Raw genomic sequence first — 18,003 nt, 5'->3', positions numbered from 1 at the left:
AATATATTTGAAAAGGAGAAGAACAATGCCCACTGTTTCCAGCAGATGGCCCTCTTACTCTGTCCCATTACTGTGAGAGTGAGTGCTGAGTGCACTCAATAAAGATTCAAAACCAGAATCGACAAAAACTCAACACAAACTATAGAGAGATTTAGTAGGCTAATTGAATATGCACCTGAGCAAGAATACGACTTACATTTCAGCCTAAGCATTCAACACCACCATCATCCTCCAGCAGCTGATTTGTAAACTAACAAAACTTGGCCTAGCCCCTCTCTCTGCAACTGGCTGCTGGACTTCCTCACTGCCAGACAGCAATCTGTACGGGTCGGCGATAACACATAGGTCTGCTCAGCCCCCCCGCTCTACACCCTGCTGACCACGACTGCACACCCACCTACAGCTCCAACTACTTCCTCAAGTTTGCGGATGACAGAACTATGGTGGGTCTCATCAGCAACAACGACGAGACCCACTACAGGAAGGGGGTGAACCAGCTTGCCTCGTGTTGCAAAGATAAACATTTTTTAGTATTTCTATGTGTCTATGTTTGATTATGTATCCAAGACTGATCTCCAGACTGTGAGCAGCAATGTGCATGTCTGATTATTGCATGCTGATCAGATACAATGATTGGTTGATGTGTTTGCATTGACCATGTCTTCCTCCCTTTATTGAGATATTAAAGCTTTTGCAATGGCCGGGAAATCGAACCCGGGTCAACTGCTTGGAAGGCAGCTATGCTTACCACTATACCACCATCGCCTTGTACTGTCCGAAATTGGTGGTGGTAATTTTTTTTTTCAACCGTCACTCAAAAACCATAGGATAAATCTGCAAAGAAAGAGTGTAACAATGAGTACCCTCTCTAAATTCACCATTTTCACCAGGACCTAGCGACTACCAACATCTCTTTGGTAGGACTACTTATCCAAATACTATTTGAAAAGGAGAAGAACAATGCCCACTGTTTCCAGCAGATGGCCCTCTTACTCTGTCCCATTACTGTGAGAGTGAGTGCTGAGTGCACTCAATAAAGATTCAAAACCAGAATCGACAAAACTCAACACAAACTATAGAGAGATTTAGTAGGCTAATTGAATATGCACCTGAGCAAGAATACAATTACATTTCAGCTAAGCATTCAACACCACCATCATCCTCCAGCAGCTGATTTGTAAACTAACAAAACTTGGCCTCAGCCCCTCTCTCTGCAACTGGCTGCTGGACTTCCTCACTGCCAGACAGCAATCTGTACGGGTCGGCGATAACACATAGGTCTGCTCAGCCCCCCGCTCTACACCCTGCTGACCACGACTGCACACCCACCTACAGCTCCAACTACTTCCTCAAGTTTGCGGATGACAGAACTATGGTGGGTCTCATCAGCAACAACGACGAGACCCACTACAGGAAGGGGGTGAACCAGCTTGCCTCGTGTTGCAAAGATAAACATTTTTAGTATTTCTATGTGTCTATGTTTGATTATGTATCCAAGACTGATCTCCAGACTGTGAGCAGCAATGTGTATGTCTGATTATTGCATGTTATCAGATACAATTATACGTTTATTGTGTTTGCATTACCAATTTTACCTCCCCGTTTATTTGTACATATTAAAGCTTTTGCGATGGCCGGGAATCGAACCCGGGTCAACTGCTTGGAAGGCAGCTATGCTTACCACTATACCACCATCGCCTTGTACTGTCGAATTGGTGGTGGTAGATTTTTTCTTTCAACCGTCACTCAAAACCATAGGATAAATCTGCAAAGAAAGGAGTGTAAACAATGAGTACCCTCTCTAAATTCACAATTTTCACCAGGACCTAGAGACTACCAACATCTCTTTTGGTAGGACTACTTACCAAAATATATTTGAAAAGGAGAAGAACAATGCCCACTGTTTCCAGCAGATGGCCCTCTTACTCTGTCCCATACCGTGAGAGTGAGTGCTGAGTGCACTCAATAAAGATTCAAAACCAGAATCAACCAAAACTCAACACAAACTATAGAGAGATTTAGTAGGCTAATTGAATATGGCACCTGAGCAAGAATACGATTACATTTCAGCCAAGCATTCAACACCACCATCATCCTCCAGCAGCTGATTTGTAAACTAACAAAACTTGGCCTCAGCCCCGTCTCTCTGCAACTGGCTGCTGGACTTCCTCACTGCCAGACAGCAATCTGTACGGGTCGGCGACAAACACATAGGTCTGCTCAGCCCCCTGCTCTTCACCCTGCTGACCCCACGACTGCACACCCACCTACAGCTCCAACTACTTCCTCAAGTTTGCGGATGACAGAACTATGGTGGGTCGCATCAGCAACAACGACGAGACCCACTACATGAAGGGGGTGAACCAGCTGGCCTCGTGTTGCAAAGATAAACATTTTTAGTATTTCTATGTGTCTATGTTTGATTATGTATCCAAGACTGATCTCCAGACTGTGAGCAGCAATGTGTATGTCTGATTATTGCATGCTATCAGATACAATTATACGTTTATTGTGTTTGCATTACCAATTTTACCTCCCCGTTTATTTGTACATATTAAAGCTTTTGCGATGGCCGGGAATCGAACCCGGGTCAACTGCTTGGAAGGCAGCTATGCTTACAACTATACCACCATCGCCTTGTACTGTCGAATTGGTGGTGGTAGATTTTTTCTTTCAACCGTCACTCAAAACCATAGGATAAATCTGCAAAGAAAGGAGTGTAACAATGAGTACCCTCTCTAAATTCACAATTTTCACCAGGACCTAGAGACTACCAACATCTCTTTTGGTAGGACTACTTACCAAAATATATTTGAAAAGGAGAAGAACAATGCCCACTGTTTTCCAGCAGATGGCCCTCTTACTCTGTCCCATACCGTGAGAGTGAGTGCTGAGTGCACTCAATAAAGATTCAAAACCAGAATCAACAAAACTCAACACAAACTATAGAGAGATTTAGTAGGCTAATTGAATATGCACCTGAGCAAGAATACGATTACATTTCAGCCAAGCATTCAACACCACCATCATCCTCCAGCAGCTGATTTGTAAACTAACAAAACTTGGCCTCAGCCCGTCTCTCTGCAACTGGCTGCTGGACTTCCTCACTGCCAGACAGCAATCTGTACGGGTCGGCGACAACACATAGGTCTGCTCAGCCCCCCTGCTCTTCACCCTGCTGACCCACGACTGCACACCCACCTACAGCTCCAACTACTTCCTCAAGTTTGCGGATGACAGAACTATGGTGGGTCGCATCAGCAACAACGACGAGACCCACTACATGAAGGGGGTGAACCAGCTGGCCTCGTGTTGCAAAGATAAACATTTTTAGTATTTCTATGTGTCTATGTTTGATTATGTATCCAAGACTGATCTCCAGACTGTGAGCAGCAATGTGTATGTCTGATTATTGCATGCTATCAGATACAATTATACGTTTATTGTGTTTGCATTACCAATTTTACCTCCCCGTTTATTTGTACATATTAAAGCTTTTGCGATGGCCGGGAATCGAACCCGGGTCAACTGCTTGGAAGGCAGCTATGCTTACCACTATACCACCATCGCCTTGTACTGTCAAATTGGTGGTGGTAGAATTTTTCTTTCAACCGTCACTCAAAACCATAGGATAAATCTGCAAAGAAAGGAGTGTAACAATGAGTACCCTCTCTAAATTCACAATTTTCACCAGGACCTAGAGACTACCAACATCTCTTTTGGTAGGACTACTTACCAAAATACATTTGAAAAGGAGAAGAACAATGCCCACTGTTTCCAGCAGATGGCCCTCTTACTCTGTCCCATTACTGTGAGAGTGAGTGCTGAGTGCACTCAATAAAGATTCCAAACCAGAATCGACAAAACTCAACACAAACTATAGAGAGATTTAGTAGGCTAATTGAATATGCACCTGAGCAAGAATACGATTACATTTCAGCCAAGCATTCAACACCACCATCATCCTCCAGCAGCTGATTTGTAAACTAACAAAACTTGGCCTCATCCCGTCTCTCTGCAACTGGCTGCTGGACTTCCTCACTGCCAGACAGCAATCTGTACGGGTCGGCGACAACACATAGGTCTGCTCAGCCCCCTGCTCTTCACCCTGCTGACCCATGACTGCACACCCACCTACAGCTCCAACTACTTCCTCAAGTTTGCGGATGACAGAACTATGGTGGGTCTCATCAGCAACAACGACGAGACCCACTACAGGAAGGGGGTGAACCAGCTTGCCTCGTGTTGCAAAGATAAACATTTTTAGTATTTCTATGTGTCTATGTTTGATTATGTATCCAAGACTGATCTCCAGACTGTGAGCAGCAATGTGTATGTCTGATTATTGCATGTTATCAGATACAATTATACGTTTATTGTGTTTGCATTACCAATTTTACCTCCCCGTTTATTTGTACATATTAAAGCTTTTGCGATGGCCGGGAATCGAACCCGGGTCAACTGCTTGGAAGGCAGCTATGCTTACCACTATACCACCATCGCCTTGTACTGTCGAATTGGTGGTGGTAGATTTTTTCTTTCAACCGTCACTCAAAACCATAGGATAAATCTGCAAAGAAAGGAGTGTAACAATGAGTACCCTCTCTAAATTCACAATTTTCACCAGGACCTAGAGACTACCAACATCTCTTTTGGTAGGACTACTTACCAAAATATATTTGAAAAGGAGAAGAACAATGCCCACTGTTTTCCAGCAGATGGCCCTCTTACTCTGTCCCATTACTGTGAGAGTGAGTGCTGAGTGCACTCAATAAAGATTCAAAACCAGAATCAACAAAACTCAACACAAACTATAGAGAGATTTAGTAGGCTAATTGAATATGCACCTGAGCAAGAATACGATTACATTTCAGCCAAGCATTCAACACCCACCATCATCCTCCAGCAGCTGATTTGTAAACTAACAAAACTTGGCCTCAGCCCGTCTCTCTGCAACTGGCTGCTGGACTTCCTCACTGCCAGACAGCAATCTGTACGGGTCGGCGACAACACATAGGTCTGCTCAGCCCCCTGCTCTTCACCCTGCTGACCCATGACTGCACACCCACCTACAGCTCCAACTACTTCCTCAAGTTTGCGGATGACAGAACTATGGTGGGTCTCATCAGCAACAACGACGAGACCCACTACAGGAAGGGGGTGAACCAGCTTGCCTCGTGTTGCAAAGATAAACATTTTTTAGTATTTCTATGTGTCTATGTTTGATTATGTATCCAAGACTGATCTCCAGACTGTGAGCAGCAATGTGTATGTCTGATTATTGCATGTTATCAGATACAATTATACGTTTATTGTGTTTGCATTACCAATTTACCTCCCCGTTTATTTGTACATATTAAAGCTTTTGCGATGGCCGGGAATCGAACCCGGGTCAACTGCTTGGAAGGCAGCTATGCTTACCACTATACCACCATCGCCTTGTACTGTCGAATTGGTGGTGGTAGATTTTTTCTTTCAACCGTCACTCAAAACCATAGGATAAATCTGCAAAGAAAGGAGTGTAACAATGAGTACCCTCTCTAAATTCACAATTTTCACCAGGACCTAGAGACTACCAACATCTCTTTTGGTAGGACTACTTACCAAAATATATTTGAAAAGGAGAAGAACAATGCCCACTGTTTTCCAGCAGATGGCCCTCTTACTCTGTCCCATACCGTGAGAGTGAGTGCTGAGTGCACTCAATAAAGATTCAAAACCAGAATCAACAAAACTCAACACAAACTATAGAGAGATTTAGTAGGCTAATTGAATATGCACCTGAGCAAGAATACGATTACATTTCAGCCAAGCATTCAACACCACCATCATCCTCCAGCAGCTGATTTGTAAACTAACAAAACTTGGCCTCAGCCCGTCTCTCTGCAACTGGCTGCTGGACTTCCTCACTGCCAGACAGCAATCTGTACGGGTCGGCGACAACACATAGGTCTGCTCAGCCCCCTGCTCTTCACCCTGCTGACCCACGACTGCACACCCACCTACAGCTCCAACTACTTCCTCAAGTTTGCGGATGACAGAACTATGGTGGGTCGCATCAGCAACAACGACGAGACCCACTACATGAAGGGGGTGAACCAGCTGGCCTCGTGTTGCAAAGACAAACATTTTTAGTATTTCTATGTGTCTATGTTTGATTATGTATCCAAGACTGATCTCCAGACTGTGAGCAGCAATGTGTATGTCTGATTATTGCATGTTATCAGATACAATTATATGTTTATTGTGTTTGCATTACCAATTTTACCTCCCCGTTTATTTGTACATATTAAAGCTTTTGCGATGGACGGGAATCGAACACGGGTCAACTGCTTGGAAGGCAGCTATGCTTACCACTATACCACCATCGCCTTGTACTGCCAAAATGGTGGTGGTACTTTTTTTGTCCAACAGTCACTCAAAACCATAGGATAAAACTGCAAAGAAAGGAGTGTAACAATGAGTACCCTCTCTAAATTCACAATTTTCACCAGGACCTAGCGACTACCAACATCTCTTTTGGTAGGACTACTTACCAAAATACATTTGAAAAGGAGAAGAACAATGCCCACTGTTTCCAGCAGATGGCCCTCTTACTCTGTCCCATTACTGTGAGAGTGAGTGCTGAGTGCACTCAATAAAGATTCAAAACCAGAATCGACAAAACTCAACACAAACTATAGAGAGATTTAGTAGGCTAATTGAATATGCACCTGAGCAAGAATACAATTACATTTCAGCTAAGCATTCAACAACACCATCATCCTCCAGCAGCTGATTTGTAAACTAACAAAACTTGGCCTCAGCCCCTCTCTCTGCAACTGGCTGCTGGACTTCCTCACTGCCAGACAGCAATCTGTACGGGTCGGCGACAACACATAGGTCTGCTCAGCCCCCTGCTCTTCACCCTGCTGACCCACGACTGCACACCCACCTACAGCTCCAACTACTTCCTCAAGTTTGCGGATGACAGAACTATGGTGGGTCGCATCAGCAACAACGACGAGACCCACTACATGAAGGGGGTGAACCAGCTGGCCTCGTGTTGCAAAGATAAATTTTTTTAGTATTTCTATGTGTCTATGTTTGATTATGTATCCAAGACTGATCTCCAGACTGTGAGCAGCAATGTGTATGTCTGATTATTGCATGCGATCAGATACAATGATTTGGTTGATGTGTTTGCATTGCCTATTGTCTTCCTCCTTTATTTGAAGAATTTAAAGCTTTTGCGATGGCCGGGAATCGAACCCGGGTCAACTGCTTTGCCCCCGCGTTTCATGAATCTTTAATGGAAGCAACAAACCAGTCTCTATGGCACTGTTGAACCAGAGCCGATGTCATATATATTTGGCCGCTGCCGCGAGTGGCGCTGTGGCGCACTTTTGCCAGTGAGACCCTGTCTGCTCATCCCCCCGCCTTCACAGCGACGTAAATGCATACATATTTTTCAACTCTGGACATTACGACCAAATTATAAGGTAAATTAAGTTATATTAACATGAATTAACAGAGAAGCGACATGTAATGTTATGTTATCTGGGCTTTGTCTGACGTGTTTTAGTTTAAATATAAAATAAAATACGCTATAAAGTGGTCCGTGTTTCCTACGTGTATCGAGTCTAACGGTACTTTTGGATGAATTACATTGTTAATGTAAAGTTAATTCAACTTAAGCCGCTTAAAGTTCATGTGGTAGGATTTCTGTGTGAGTTTATTGTGTTTTTGTTGACTTGGTGAGGCGCAATTACCGCGAGTTACTTGTGGCGAAATCCTCCGTGCGCGTTTACATTAATGTATATTTAAATATATAAATTAACGCTAACTACCATGTAAGATTACCATTAACTCCCGTATTATTTTCCAATAAACCGGGGTTAGATATACTAACCCATCACTGTTACAAAACACAGCGTGGGGACAAGTTAACAGCAGTTTACTTTTGGATAAAAAAGTATTATGTATATTCAGCTGTGCCGTTGCCCAGACGGGGTTAAATATACATAATAGATGCAGACACACACACACACACTGCTAAACACCAGAACTGTTGAAACCACATCCATAACATTCATCTACTACTTAGTAATTATTTATCTAATATATCATTCAGCCTTGGCTGAGCTCCCTTTGTTAGTTAAAAGGGTTTGACCCATGGGGGAGGGGTAATGGAAGTGTAAATAGTTTCAACAAACACACAGCTCCAGACATACAGGAACAAAGATCAACAATATCTGATCCAAAGTAAAATAGCACTACATATATCATAGCACAATGTGAATGTGCAGACAGTTAAAGTCTGCTCTCTATTAGACCCCACCTGTGAACATCATTAACTCACTGATATATATTTTCTTCTTGACAGATAAAATGCAAAAATCTTTTGGCTATCCCTCCATGCAGCCCCTGCTCTTCCTGTAAAGAGACTTGTGCCCCTACCAAAGGAGCTGATGTTTCTGATGCCGGAACCATCCGCCCCGACACCAACAGAGACCAACATCACTGTTCCAGGTGTGTATATGTTTGACTCTTTGCACCTTGTACAGTTTGCTGACTACAGTGAAGATGCTAAGCGTCATACAACATTATTTCTTTATTTTACTGTTGATAATAATGACATGTTTTAATATTTTCTATAGTGGCTCCTGAGATTTCTGCAGAGCCCTGTCAACCGACACTGCATCCACCAGCTGCACCAACACAAAGTGAGTAATAATAACAATACATCACATTTTTGAGGCACCTTCAAGTGTTTGAATGTTTCTCATTTGGATGTGTACTTGCTAGAAATCATTTTTCACAAAATCTCACACACACACACACAATATCGTAATTATTTGCCATGTGTTTTTATTTATTGTCTGCCTAGGTCAGCCATTACCCAGGCCATCAACGGTCCCCAGCTGTCCTCCTCCTCCTCCTCCTCCTCCTCCTCCTCCTCCTCCTCCTCCTCCTCCTCCTCTCCTCCTCCTCCTCCTCCTCCTCCTCCTCCTCCTCCTCCTCCGCTTCCTGCCTACAACCAGGATGTCAGTCAGTGGAACTGTCCGTTCCTGTACGCAACCCTCTGAAGATGGTGTCATTGTGGCGTCGCCCTCCCCAGCCAGAGCTGATTGACAGTGTTGATGATCTTCCCTGCGCCAAGTATTTTCAGCTCCATCCCTTTTTCATCTGGAAGCCAGAAAATGACAATTTGATGGGACGGCTGAGGAACAACTACACTCTGCCGTGTATTGACGGCTGTGCTCAGCCTCAAATTGCCTCTGCTGGTGTTGGTAGGCCTCGTGTGATTGTCGGCATCACCGGACAGTACTACTTGCTGTCTTCAAGGCTCTGCTGCAAAGTCTGCCGGAAGAGGTGGTATGCCGACAACCCATCCTGGCTGGAAAAGCTCCCCAAGAGGTTCACCAACCTGCTGCCAGCAGTACTGACTTACAAGAAAGCCATCTGTAAGTCGGTACTGGACGAGCTCAGGCGCACCGGTAAGTCACCCACTGATATGGCAAAGCAGATCACGGAGATGATGCACCTGAAATATGAACGGGCTGACCTGGCGTACCTCCTCAGCTGTAAGAACATCATGGATGGTGAGGAAGGAAAGTACGACCAGAAGACAATTACCCAGTTCCTTCGGCAATTGTCTCCCTTTGGAGAGTATGGGGACTCTGATGGCTGGAACGGGATCTCTGTGTCTGCACACTACCTGACAGACTGCCTCCTGTGTGTCTGTTAATGCCAAATTGTCATCCTTTCTGTTGTTTATAATAAAGATGTTTTCTTGATTCATATCTACATGTCTCATTCATAAGTAAATGATTTATACTACATGGTCCATATCTTAAATATAAATAATACCTTCTGAGTTTTTCTTTATATTTAAATAAATATAAACACAATAACAGTTACTATAACACATTAGGATAAGATGTTTTCTTGATTAATATATACATGTCTCATTCATAAGTAAATGATTTATACTACATGGTCCATATCTTAAATATAAATAATACCTTCTGAGTTTTTCTTTTGAAGGTAATAAATAAATATAAACACAATAACAGTTACTATAACACATTAGGATTCACATTTCTTGATTCATAGATAGCTCTTTATCTTTGATAATGTATCACAGACTTTGCCCCAACCGGGTGTCGAACCTGCGAACAGAAGAAATCTCAGCTGGCTAAGACGGCGGTTCACAGCTTCAGTAATGCTGCAATTTTATTGGCTGTCCTAAGCACGTCTCGCATTGGCTGTCACTATGCCACCTAAGCACGTCGCGCATTGGCTGTCACTCTATGCCACCTAAGCACGTCTTGCCACTGCTTGGAAGGCAGCTATGCTTACCACTATACCACCATCGCCTTGTACTGCCAAAATGGTGGTGGTACTTTTTTTGTCCAACAGTCACTCAAACCAAAGGATAAATCTGCAAAGAAAGGAGTGTAACAATGAGTACCCTCTCTAAATTCACCATTTTCACCAGGACCTAGCGACTACCAACATCTCTTTTGGTAGGACTACTTACCAAAATACATTTGAAAAGGAGAAGAACAATGCCCACTGTTTCCAGCAGATGGCCCTCTTACTCTGTCCCATTACTGTGAGAGTGAGTGCTGAGTGCACTCAATAAAGATTCAAAACCAGAATCGACAAAACTCAACACAAACTATAGAGAGATTTAGTAGGCTAATTGAATATGCACCTGAGCAAGAATACAATTACATTTCAGCTAAGCATTCAACACCACCATCATCCTCCAGCAGCTGATTTGTAAACTAACAAAACTTGGCCTCAGCCCCTCTCTCTGCAACTGGCTGCTGGACTTCCTCACTGCCAGACAGCAATCTGTACGGGTCGGCGATAACACATAGGTCTGCTCAGCCCCCCGCTCTACACCCTGCTGACCACGACTGCACACCCACCTACAGCTCCAACTACTTCCTCAAGTTTGCGGATGACAGAACTATGGTGGGTCTCATCAGCAACAACGACGAGACCCACTACAGGAAGGGGGTGAACCAGCTTGCCTCGTGTTGCAAAGATAAACATTTTAGTATTTCTATGTGTCTATGTTTGATTATGTATCCAAGACTGATCTCCAGACTGTGAGCAGCAATGTGTATGTCTGATTATTGCATGTTATCAGATACAATTATACGTTTATTGTGTTTGCATTACCAATTTTACCTCCCCGTTTATTTGTACATATTAAAGCTTTTGCGATGGCCGGGAATCGAACCCGGGTCAACTGCTTGGAAGGCAGCTATGCTTACCACTATACCACCATCGCCTTGTACTGTCGAATTGGTGGTGGTAGATTTTTTTTTTCAACCGTCACTCAAAACCATAGGATAAATCTGCAAAGAAAGGAGTGTAACAATGAGTACCCTCTCTAAATTCACCATTTTCACCAGGACCTAGCGACTACCAACATCTCTTTTGGTAGGACTACTTACCAAAATACATTTGAAAAGGAGAAGAACAATGCCCACTGTTTCCAGCAGATGGCCCTCTTACTCTGTCCCATTACTGTGAGAGTGAGTGCTGAGTGCACTCAATAAAGATTCAAAACCAGAATCGACAAAACTCAACACAAACTATAGAGAGATTTAGTAGGCTAATTGAATATGCACCTGAGCAAGAATACAATTACATTTCAGCTAAGCATTCAACACCACCATCATCCTCCAGCAGCTGATTTGTAAACTAACAAAACTTGGCCTCAGCCCCTCTCTCTGCAACTGGCTGCTGGACTTCCTCACTGCCAGACAGCAATCTGTACGGGTCGGCGATAACACATAGGTCTGCTCAGCCCCCCGCTCTACACCCTGCTGACCACGACTGCACACCCACCTACAGCTCCAACTACTTCCTCAAGTTTGCGGATGACAGAACTATGGTGGGTCTCATCAGCAACAACGACGAGACCCACTACAGGAAGGGGGTGAACCAGCTTGCCTCGTGTTGCAAAGATAAACATTTTTAGTATTTCTATGTGTCTATGTTTGATTATGTATCCAAGACTGATCTCCAGACTGTGAGCAGCAATGTGTATGTCTGATTATTGCATGTTATCAGATACAATTATACGTTTATTGTGTTTGCATTACCAATTTTACCTCCCCGTTTATTTGTACATATTAAAGCTTTTGCGATGGCCGGGAATCGAACCCGGGTCAACTGCTTGGAAGGCAGCTATGCTTACCACTATACCACCATCGCCTTGTACTGTCGAATTGGTGGTGGTAGATTTTTTCTTTCAACCGTCACTCAAAACCATAGGATAAATCTGCAAAGAAAGGAGTGTAACAATGAGTACCCTCTCTAAATTCACAATTTTCACCAGGACCTAGAGACTACCAACATCTCTTTTGGTAGGACTACTTACCAAAATATATTTGAAAAGGAGAAGAACAATGCCCACTGTTTTCCAGCAGATGGCCCTCTTACTCTGTCCCATACCGTGAGAGTGAGTGCTGAGTGCACTCAATAAAGATTCAAAACCAGAATCAACAAAACTCAACACAAACTATAGAGAGATTTAGTAGGCTAATTGAATATGCACCTGAGCAAGAATACGATTACATTTCAGCCAAGCATTCAACACCACCATCATCCTCCAGCAGCTGATTTGTAAACTAACAAAACTTGGCCTCAGCCCGTCTCTCTGCAACTGGCTGCTGGACTTCCTCACTGCCAGACAGCAATCTGTACGGGTCGGCGACAACACATAGGTCTGCTCAGCCCCCTGCTCTTCACCCTGCTGACCCATGACTGCACACCCACCTACAGCTCCAACTACTTCCTCAAGTTTGCGGATGACAGAACTATGGTGGGTCTCATCAGCAACAACGACGAGACCCACTACAGGAAGGGGGTGAACCAGCTTGCCTCGTGTTGCAAAGATAAACATTTTTAGTATTTCTATGTGTCTATGTTTGATTATGTATCCAAGACTGATCTCCAGACTGTGAGCAGCAATGTGTATGTCTGATTATTGCATGTTATCAGATACAATTATACGTTTATTGTGTTTGCATTACCAATTTTACCTCCCCGTTTATTTGTACATATTAAAGCTTTTGCGATGGCCGGGAATCGAACCCGGGTCAACTGCTTGGAAGGCAGCTATGCTTACCACTATACCACCATCGCCTTGTACTGTCGAATTGGTGGTGGTAGATTTTTTTTTTCAACCGTCACTCAAAACCATAGGATAAATCTGCAAAGAAAGGAGTGTAACAATGAGTACCCTCTCTAAATTCACAATTTTCACCAGGACCTAGCGACTACCAACATCTCTTTTGGTAGGACTACTTACCAAAATATATTTGAAAAGGAGAAGAACAATGCCCACTGTTTCCAGCAGATGGCCCTCTTACTCTGTCCCATTACTGTGAGAGTGAGTGCTGAGTGCACTCAATAAAGATTCAAAACCAGAATCGACAAAACTCAACACAAACTATAGAGAGATTTAGTAGGCTAATTGAATATGCACCTGAGCAAGAATACGATTACATTTCAGCTAAGCATTCAACACCACCATCATCCTCCAGCAGCTGATTTGTAAACTAACAAAACTTGGCCTTAGCCCCTCTCTCTGCAACTGGCTGCTGGACTTCCTCACTGCCAGACAGCAATCTGTACGGGTCGGCGATAACACATAGGTCTGCTCAGCCCCCCGCTCTACACCCTGCTGACCACGACTGCACACCCACCTACAGCTCCAACTACTTCCTCAAGTTTGCGGATGACAGAACTATGGTGGGTCTCATCAGCAACAACGACGAGACCCACTACAGGAAGGGGGTGAACCAGCTTGCCTCGTGTTGCAAAGATAAACATTTTTAGTATTTCTATGTGTCTATGTTTGATTATGTATCCAAGACTGATCTCCAGACTGTGAGCAGCAATGTGTATGTCTGATTATTGCATGTTATCAGATACAATTATACGTTTATTGTGTTTGTATTACCAATTTTACCTCCCCGTTTATTTGTACATATTAAAGCTTTTGCGATGGCCGGGAATCGAACCCGGGTCAACTGCTTGGAAGGCAGCTATGCTTACCACTATACCACCATCGCCTTGTACTGTCGAATTGGTGGTGGTAGATTTTTTTTTTCAACCGTCACTCAAAACCATAGGATAAATCTGCAAAGAAAGGAGTGTAACAATGAGTACCCTCTCTAAATTCACAATTTTCACCAGGACCTAGCGACTACCAACATCTCTTTTGGTAGGACTACTTACCAAAATATATTTGAAAAGGAGAAGAACAATGCCCACTGTTTCCAGCAGATGGCCCTCTTACTCTGTCCCATTACTGTGAGAGTGAGTGCTGAGTGCACTCAATAAAGATTCAAAACCAGAATCGACAAAACTCAACACAAACTATAGAGAGATTTAGTAGGCTAATTGAATATGCACCTGAGCAAGAATACGATTACATTTCAGCTAAGCATTCAACACCACCATCATCCTCCAGCAGCTGATTTGTAAACTAACAAAACTTGGCCTTAGCCCCTCTCTCTGCAACTGGCTGCTGGACTTCCTCACTGCCAGACAGCAATCTGTACGGGTCGGCGATAACACATAGGTCTGCTCAGCCCCCTGCTCTTCACCCTGCTGACCCACGACTGCACACCCACCTACAGCTCCAACTACTTCCTCAAGTTTGCGGATGACAGCAGAACTATGGTGGGTCGCATCAGCAACAACGACGAGACCCACTACAGGAAGGGGGTGAACCAGCTTGCCTCGTGTTGCAAAGATAAACATTTTTAGTATTTCTATGTGTCTATGTTTGATTATGTATCCAAGACTGATCTCCAGACTGTGAGCAGCAATGTGTATGTCTGATTATTGCATGTTATCAGATACAATTATACGTTTATTGTGTTTGCATTACCAATTTTACCTCCCCGTTTATTTGTACATATTAAAGCTTTTGCGATGGCCGGGAATCGAACCCGGGTCAACTGCTTGGAAGGCAGCTATGCTTACCACTATACCACCATCGCCTTGTACTGTCGAATTGGTGGTGGTAGATTTTTTTTTTCAACCGTCACTCAAAACCATAGGATAAATCTGCAAAGAAAGGAGTGTAACAATGAGTACCCTCTCTAAATTCACAATTTTCACCAGGACCTAGCGACTACCAACATCTCTTTTGGTAGGACTACTTACCAAAATATATTTGAAAAGGAGAAGAACAATGCCCACTGTTTCCAGCAGATGGCCCTCTTACTTTGTCCCATTACTGTGAGAGTGAGTGCTGAGTGCACTCAATAAAGATTCAAAACCAGAATCGACAAAACTCAACACAAACTATAGAGAGATTTAGTAGGCTAATTGAATATGCACCTGAGCAAGAATACAATTACATTTCAGCTAAGCATTCAACACCACCATCATCCTCCAGCAGCTGATTTGTAAACTAACAAAACTTGGCCTCAGCCCCTCTCTCTGCAACTGGCTGCTGGACTTCCTCACTGCCAGACAGCAATCTGTACGGGTCGGCGATAACACATAGGTCTGCTCAGCCCCCCGCTCTACACCCTGCTGACCACGACTGCACACCCACCTACAGCTCCAACTACTTCCTCAAGTTTGCGGATGACAGAACTATGGTGGGTCTCATCAGCAACAACGACGAGACCCACTACAGGAAGGGGGTGAACCAGCTTGCCTCGTGTTGCAAAGATAAACATTTTTAGTATTTCTATGTGTCTATGTTTGATTATGTATCCAAGACTGATCTCCAGACTGTGAGCAGCAATGTGTATGTCTGATTATTGCATGTTATCAGATACAATTATACGTTTATTGTGTTTGCATTACCAATTTTACCTCCCCGTTTATTTGTACATATTAAAGCTTTTGCGATGGCCGGGAATCGAACCCGGGTCAACTGCTTGGAAGGCAGCTATGCTTACCACTATACCACCATCGCCTTGTACTGTCGAATTGGTGGTGGTAGATTTTTTTTTTCAAACCGTCACTCAAAACCATAGGATAAATCTGCAAAGAAAGGAGTGTAACAATGAGTACCCTCTCTAAATTCACAATTTTCACCAGGACCTAGCGACTACCAACATCTCTTTTGGTAGGACTACTTACCAAAATATATTTGAAAAGGAGAAGAACAATGCCCACTGTTTCCAGCAGATGGCCCTCTTACTCTGTCCCATTACTGTGAGAGTGAGTGCTGAGTGCACTCAATAAAGATTCAAAACCAGAATCGACAAAACTCAACACAAACTATAGAGAGATTTAGTAGGCTAATTGAATATGCACCTGAGCAAGAATACGATTACATTTCAGCTAAGCATTCAACACCACCATCATCCTCCAGCAGCTGATTTGTAAACTAACAAAACTTGGCCTTAGCCCCTCTCTCTGCAACTGGCTGCTGGACTTCCTCACTGCCAGACAGCAATCTGTACGGGTCGGCGATAACACATAGGTCTGCTCAGCCCCCCGCTCTACACCCTGCTGACCACGACTGCACACCCACCTACAGCTCCAACTACTTCCTCAAGTTTGCGGATGACAGAACTATGGTGGGTCTCATCAGCAACAACGACGAGACCCACTACAGGAAGGGGGTGAACCAGCTTGCCTCGTGTTGCAAAGATAAACATTTTTAGTATTTCTATGTGTCTATGTTTGATTATGTATCCAAGACTGATCTCCAGACTGTGAGCAGCAATGTGTATGTCTGATTATTGCATGTTATCAGATACAATTATACGTTTATTGTGTTTGCATTACCAATTTTACCTCCCCGTTTATTTGTACATATTAAAGCTTTTGCGATGGCCGGGAATCGAACCCGGATCAACTGCTTGGAAGGCAGCTATGCTTACCACTATACCACCATCGCCTTGTACTGTCGAATTGGTGGTGGTAGATTTTTTTTTTCAACCGTCACTCAAAACCATAGGATAAATCTGCAAAGAAAGGAGTGTAACAATGAGTACCCTCTCTAAATTCACAATTTTCACCAGGACCTAGCGACTACCAACATCTCTTTTGGTAGGACTACTTACCAAAATATATTTGAAAAGGAGAAGAACAATGCCCACTGTTTCCAGCAGATGGCCCTCTTACTCTGTCCCATACTGTGAGAGTGAGTGCTGAGTGCACTCAATAAAGATTCAAAACCAGAATCAACAAAACTCAACACAAACTATAGAGAGATTTAGTAGGCTAATTGAATATGCACCTGAGCAAGAATACGATTACATTTCAGCTAAGCATTCAACACCACCATCATCCTCCAGCAGCTGATTTGTAAACTAACAAAACTTGGCCTCAGCCCCTCTCTCTACAATTGGCTGCTGGACTTCCTCACTGCCAGACAGCAATCTGTACGGGTCGGCGATAACACATAGGTCTGCTCAGCCCCCTGCTCTTCACCCTGCTGACCCACGACTGCACACCCACCTACAGCTCCAACTACTTCCTCAAGTTTGCAGGTTAGAAGCTGTCATAAGCTAACAGATGATTTGCCTTAAGACTATCATAGTTAATGTTAGCTAATCACACTTCATTTCAAGACACCGGAATTGTTATTAATGTTAAACAAATACAACTTTAAAAGCACTTCACATTACTCACACTCTCTGCGTTGTCGTTCATATTCATGTCTCCTGCTCGCTAGGTGGCAGTGTCACGAAAAACTAGGGTCCTGGGAGTGCGTCTCCGACGCTGCAGCTTCATGCTACTCGTTTTTTCCAACATTCACTCAAAACCTTAAGTTAAAACTGCAAAGAAATTAGTGTAACAATGAGTTACCTCTTATTTATTCACCCTTTTCACCAGGACCTAGCGACTCCCAACAGCTCTTTTGGTAGGACTACTTACCGAAATACATTTGAAAAGGAGAATAACAATGCCCACTTTTTCCAGCAGATGGCCCTCTTACTCTGTCCCAACTATATAGAGATTAAATAGGCTAATTTAATATGCACCTCAGTGAGAATACGATTACATTTC

General features: G+C 43.5%; 1 long non-coding RNA gene and 12 other non-coding genes across 15 annotated transcripts; 1 reads left to right on the top strand and 12 right to left on the bottom strand.

The window, feature by feature from the left end:
- Positions 1-1,626: 1,626 nt before the first annotated feature.
- On the bottom strand, positions 1,627-1,698 carry trnag-ucc. Its single transcript has one exon. It is a non-coding gene; the product is annotated as a tRNA-Gly (tRNA).
- Positions 1,699-2,564: 866 nt separating this feature from the next.
- On the bottom strand, positions 2,565-2,636 carry trnag-ucc. Its single transcript has one exon. It is a non-coding gene; the product is annotated as a tRNA-Gly (tRNA).
- Positions 2,637-3,498: 862 nt separating this feature from the next.
- Positions 3,499-3,570, bottom strand: trnag-ucc. The gene has a single exon. It is a non-coding gene; the product is annotated as a tRNA-Gly (tRNA).
- Positions 3,571-4,431: 861 nt separating this feature from the next.
- On the bottom strand, positions 4,432-4,503 carry trnag-ucc. The gene has a single exon. It is a non-coding gene; the product is annotated as a tRNA-Gly (tRNA).
- An 863-nt stretch (positions 4,504-5,366) lies between these two features.
- On the bottom strand, positions 5,367-5,438 carry trnag-ucc. Its single transcript has one exon. It is a non-coding gene; the product is annotated as a tRNA-Gly (tRNA).
- Positions 5,439-7,302: 1,864 nt separating this feature from the next.
- LOC117500009 lies at positions 7,303-8,957 on the top strand. 3 transcript variants are annotated; one of them, XR_004557756.1, is made up of 4 exons: positions 7,303-7,481; positions 8,404-8,511; positions 8,640-8,705; positions 8,870-8,957. It is a non-coding gene; the product is annotated as an uncharacterized LOC117500009 (long non-coding RNA). The 3 variants fall into 3 exon arrangements; XR_004557755.1 differs by having other exon boundaries at positions 8,366-8,511; XR_004557754.1 differs by lacking the exon at positions 7,303-7,481 and having other exon boundaries at positions 7,646-8,511.
- Positions 8,958-11,218: 2,261 nt separating this feature from the next.
- Positions 11,219-11,290, bottom strand: trnag-ucc. The gene has a single exon. It is a non-coding gene; the product is annotated as a tRNA-Gly (tRNA).
- Positions 11,291-12,150: 860 nt separating this feature from the next.
- On the bottom strand, positions 12,151-12,222 carry trnag-ucc. Its single transcript has one exon. It is a non-coding gene; the product is annotated as a tRNA-Gly (tRNA).
- Positions 12,223-13,083: 861 nt separating this feature from the next.
- Positions 13,084-13,155, bottom strand: trnag-ucc. Its single transcript has one exon. It is a non-coding gene; the product is annotated as a tRNA-Gly (tRNA).
- Positions 13,156-14,015: 860 nt separating this feature from the next.
- On the bottom strand, positions 14,016-14,087 carry trnag-ucc. Its single transcript has one exon. It is a non-coding gene; the product is annotated as a tRNA-Gly (tRNA).
- Positions 14,088-14,951: 864 nt separating this feature from the next.
- trnag-ucc lies at positions 14,952-15,023 on the bottom strand. Its single transcript has one exon. It is a non-coding gene; the product is annotated as a tRNA-Gly (tRNA).
- Positions 15,024-15,883: 860 nt separating this feature from the next.
- Positions 15,884-15,955, bottom strand: trnag-ucc. The gene has a single exon. It is a non-coding gene; the product is annotated as a tRNA-Gly (tRNA).
- Positions 15,956-16,816: 861 nt separating this feature from the next.
- On the bottom strand, positions 16,817-16,888 carry trnag-ucc. Its single transcript has one exon. It is a non-coding gene; the product is annotated as a tRNA-Gly (tRNA).
- Positions 16,889-18,003: the final 1,115 nt, after the last annotated feature.

Source organism: Trematomus bernacchii, unplaced genomic scaffold, assembly GCF_902827165.1.
Source record: "Trematomus bernacchii unplaced genomic scaffold, fTreBer1.1, whole genome shotgun sequence".
NCBI classification, from domain to species: Eukaryota; Metazoa; Chordata; class Actinopteri; order Perciformes; family Nototheniidae; genus Trematomus; species Trematomus bernacchii.
This window is presented reverse-complemented; position numbering and strand designations above follow the sequence as displayed.